This window comes from Orycteropus afer, unplaced genomic scaffold (genome assembly GCF_000298275.1).
Source record: "Orycteropus afer afer isolate SDZICR_OR568_19922 unplaced genomic scaffold, OryAfe1.0 scaffold00375, whole genome shotgun sequence".
Taxonomy (NCBI): domain Eukaryota; kingdom Metazoa; phylum Chordata; class Mammalia; order Tubulidentata; family Orycteropodidae; genus Orycteropus; species Orycteropus afer.
Genome location: NW_006921962.1, coordinates 2,652,434 through 2,657,503, shown reverse-complemented (window position 1 = coordinate 2,657,503; position 5,070 = coordinate 2,652,434). Strand labels below are relative to the sequence as shown.

General features: G+C 36.9%; 1 pseudogene; it reads left to right on the top strand.

Annotated features, from left to right (window-relative positions):
• The first annotated feature begins 513 nt into the window (after nucleotides 1-513).
• LOC103207529 lies at nucleotides 514-1,745 on the top strand (annotated as a pseudogene).
• The last annotated feature ends 3,325 nt before the right edge of the window (nucleotides 1,746-5,070 follow it).

Below are 5,070 nucleotides of genomic sequence, written 5' to 3'. Positions count from 1 at the left end.
TTGGTAATGAAGAATATGGAAAAAATTTCAGTATTTTTACTTTCCAGTTGTGTCAAATGTAATCCAAAATAGCACAATTTGTTTCTGAATTGGAAAACTGTTTGAAATAAAAACAAGAACCAGTGGCCTAATCAATTTTGTTCTTCATTTGTCACTAATGGAGATGCTAAGATTTTCCCTCCGAAATTCCAGCTTGAAGCTGAAAGGTCAGAGGTACTAGAACAAATAGTGACAAAAGCACAGTATGTTCAAAAGCAAAGTAGATGCAAATAAATAACTGGAAATTAGGGCATTCTTCCAAGAGTCCTGAAGGAACTCAATTATACAATACTGTGTGGGCCCAAAGCAATTTATAGTTACAGATGGCCTGGCCTATTCCTAGATTTTTAGGACAGGTAACAAACCCAATCCTCTGTTACAAAAATTCAGCCCCCCATTTTAGCCCTGCCCCTCTCCTCTTCCCTGCCTTATTGCTTTTGTGCTGCTGACAACTTCTACCCTTGGAACCTCATCATGGAAGAAACAGTAGAAGATCACCACACATCGACTCTCTTGCTGGGTCATTGTCATTTCACCCAGGTCATCTTTAACAGTCTGGAGTTTTATGTCCCTGGAGGGGACATCACATGCTATTATATCATCACCCAGAATTTCATCCCTCTTTGAAAGGATTGGTTTGGCATCTTTAGAGTGTGATGGAAGATAACCTGTGAGTATTATACCTTCATGTGGGTTAGTTTGCCCATTGACCTAAACAGTGAATTAACAAAACAATGGGAAGTCCACTTTAAAAATTATTACCTGCCCAAGGATGATGACTATTACCAGTTCTGCTATGTGGATTAAGATTGTGTGGTCCAAGGAGCAAGTGTCCATTTCCAGTTCCATCCAGAAAGTGGTTGTTACCACTCAAGGAGAGGTGGAGGAGATTGATCACCATTAACAAGGAGCTTTGTAAAGAAAACCAGGAGCTGAAGGACAGCTATATTAGTCTCTAGAAGCAGAATTCAGACAGGCAGGGCTCCAGAAGATGCAGGGACTGCAGGAGGAACTAGAAACCCTAAAAAGCATCATTAAGAAGTTTCACAAAAAGTGAAGGAGCAGAAGGACTGTTAGGAGATAGTGCTCCTTCAACTCAAAGAGCAAAACCAGGAGTTCGAGATAAGACCAAGCAATTTGAGCATCTGAAAATGGAAAATAACCAGCTATATCACAGTTCAACTGATCAGGAGAAGCATCAGAATAAGCTTGAGCAGACCACGGTGGAGAGGAAGCAGAAGAAATCTGCTGCAACAAGGAAACAGCAGAAGTTAATGGACCAGCACTTTGACCTGTCAAAAAGACTGAATGAAAATGAGCTTATGTGTAAACTCCGCAGAAAGAAAATGAGAATATGGAGGGAGAAAATGATCTTTTAAAGAGGGAGAACAGCAGATTACTGAGATACATGGATCTAGATTTTGACTTTGCCATATCAAGTGTGCCCGCTTCAGCTTGAGGAGGTGCATGCCAAAATTCAAGACTTGTGTATGGAAACCCATATTGCGGTATCCAAGAAAGATCTTCCCATAGCCAGGCCTCTATTACAAAATGCCCCACCTACAATGTGGACTTTATTGATGATAAGAATAAGGAGGATCACACCTTAGAGCAGCTTGTACTGGCCTTTGGTTTGGATTGTCCAGTTTGTGACAAAAGCTTTCCAACAGACCTTTGAAGACCCTGTGCTTTGCCACTCTCTATAAGTGTCACAGTCTCTTGGATCTATATTGTACATAGATTCTAGAGAGTGGAACCTATCTTTTCTACTGTAAGTTATGACTCAAGATCCTGACTAACCTCAAATTATTAGGGATTTATTCAGTCCTGCTGTTCCTACAGGTGAAGTCATGTTGATTATCTGAAGAATAGTGTTAAAGGCTGTTACTCCATCCTTGTGGATTTCTACCTTCTAAATGAAATAAATAGCTGTGTCAGCCTCTCACTTACAGTGCCCATTCATTGAGAATCTCCAATACAAGAGGTCTGGGATGAAACTGACTTGGCTGTTCACAGTAGGCCTGACATGAGTACAGAGTGATTAGTTCTCCAACTTGTTCCACTGCCATTCAAGTTTAGGCCTTAAGTGTATTTGTACTTACTCCTCCATCCTAACCTCTGGGCTAGATAGAGATTAACAACAGGTTAATCTGGCATCTCTTACCCAACTGACTGGCCAAAAATGACACAGTGGAGAACTCCAATTTAGATACCAAAGGTTTCTCATCTTAATTTCTCAGCTCCTAAGCAGAAGCATCTGACTCCTGAACTATGGACAGTAAATATTATTTCAATCACAGAAATGTTGATTTCAATCACATAAAGCCTTCTTTCTCTCTGGACACCTAATTGGCATTTTCTATTCTGATTTTCTTATGCACATAACTTTCATTATGCTAAATTATGAATAGTAAGAGTTGTTGGAAATTGTATGGGTTTAAAACTTTTTCTGACTTGGTGACTTTGAATATGGATGAGTCAATAGGAAGACAAACATTGTTAATCACTTTAACACAAAAAATAACTACTCTCTATTTTAGGGACTTCAGTAGCTTTTTTTTTTTTTTTTAATTCAACCCTTGTGATCAATTCTATTTTTTTAAAATTAAATTTACAAATAAATATTCACTAAGTACCTAGTACAATACATTATAAGATGTTTATGTTTTTGCCTTTTTAATTATGTTTTTACTAGATTTCCACAAAGTTCAACCAATACTCAGAGCCTTTACAAGAATTTATAGACTTAGTAGCCTGCCTCTTCAGGACTTTGACCTACTTTAAGTAAAAGTAATTAGTTTAACCATTTCATGACTGAATTATTTTACACTTTGAATTTTTTGTTGATATCATTTGTTTTCAGTAATGGGAGACATGCTGAAATCAAGGAAAAAAAATTTTTTTGAGGTAAAGTGGATTTTGATACGATTATGTGGGACATATATATCCCATGTGGACTCTGGTTGTAGGACTGGTAAGGTGATCCCAATTTCGTCATTTTCACATACATACAGGGCCCCAGTAGGTGGTAATCACCCAGTAGGTGGTAACACATACTACAACTGGGACAGTATATTCCCAAGAAACCTGAGAGGCTGAAAATGTTTGTGGGTGCTATATGTCTCAAGAATCATGAAAGGTTAAGGAAATAAAATCAAATACCAATACCCAAGGCCCATAATACAGCTGACAAACACCACCACTTAGGAAAATTAGTCTCTATGTAATAACAAAAAAGCAGAAACAAGTAGCAAAATTTATTTATCCTGAGGTGATGCTATCGGAGAGCAGGCAAAAGCTATAGCTTCTGCCATTTAACCTCCAAATCAGTTGTCTCTTCTTTCAAGTGATTTACAAGATGATATTTTATGGCCATCATTCTAAATAGGAATTTGTCGTTAAATGATGGTTTCATGAAAGTATAAGTTCAATTCTTTTCTATCCTGCTAACTTAGAAATTAAAAAAACCAAACTCATTACCATCAAGTCGACTCTGACTCATACCAACCTCTCCTTGGGTTTCTGAGGTGGTATCTCTACGGAAATAGGTTGCCCAGTCTCCCTTCCAAGGAATGGCTGGTGGGTTTGAATTGCTAGCCTTCTGGTTAGCAGTCAAATGCCTTAGGCAATATGCCACCAGAGAATTTATATGAAAGGGTAAAATGTCTTTGAATAGAAAATTTTACATCCACAGATTTAAATTCTTTTATTTCATATTTTTCTAATAGCCTACAAAATTATCAGAAGTGTAAAAGAATTTTGATAAAATATTTAATGATAGAAATATTCCCTAAAGTGAAGCGATATATAAGTGAAAAGCCATATTTGCTGACAGTTGACGCAACAATTATGTCGTTTTTTGCAACTACAATAGTTTTAAATATTTTTTAAAATAAATTAATTTTTTCTCTTTAAATCACAGTGACTTGTAGAAGGAAGCTGAATTTCTGCTGCCTGCTCTACCTTTCCATGACAGTTAAACACCTGGGGAAGAACAAGAATCTGTTGGGAAGAAGATGGGGAAAAAGAAAAAATCACACTCAGGTATTTTTAATGTTAATTGAATTGGGGGTCTTTTTTATAAAACTTATTGGGAGTAGTATAAAAACAACTGGACAAATTAACAATGCTGTAACAGACTTTTAATAAATTTATATTTCTTTTAGGTTTGGGACCACATGCTATAAATGGATATTCTAGACAACTCCACACAATGGTGGGCCATGCAGTAATAAGATTCCATCCTATTTTACCTTTTGGATTCAGAATATTATCTATCTAAAGTGAGTTTGCCTATTTTTCTCAGCTCTTTTCCTCAACTGGCATTCTTTCTTCCCCATCTTTATTGTAAAGAGGAGAAAATCAGAGTTGAGGGAGTAGAAGAGAACTTGAGTGATTTTTCTACCATCTATTCAATGAGAATCTCAAAGACGTATATTATATAGGCAGTAAGTTAAATAAGATTTATCTTATATATACATAAAAGTCACGTTGGCCTTTGAGTAAGAAATTAATATTCTTCTTAGTAGCTGCTGCTACTTATCTGCGAATTTCCTTTATGTGGAGTAAAAACTTGAGGATTATGTCTAAATATAACATGAACACTGAGTTAATGAGTGTTCTATTAATTAGAACTGCTGTCAAAATAATGGAATATCAGCTGTGATCAGGATCACAGTAGAAGGTCCTGGACAGAAAGGGAAGAAAAAAATGTGGAACAAAATTCAAAGGAATAAAAAAGATTAACTGGTCTGATAGACGCTGGTGGAACCCCCAAGACTATGGTCCTTAGACAGCTTTCAAACCTAGAACTGACAGCAACCCCTGGGATGAACTTTCAGCCAAAAAACAGACAGGTTTAAATTGAACAATAACATAAAAGAGGAAGGTACTCCTCAGTAGAATCAACCATATGAGACCAAAATGGCAGCATTTACCCAAAAACTAAGCCCAGAAGGTGGGGAGGGACAGGAAAGGACAAATGAAAACAGGGAACCCAGGGAGGAAGTAGGAAGAGTGCTATTACATTGA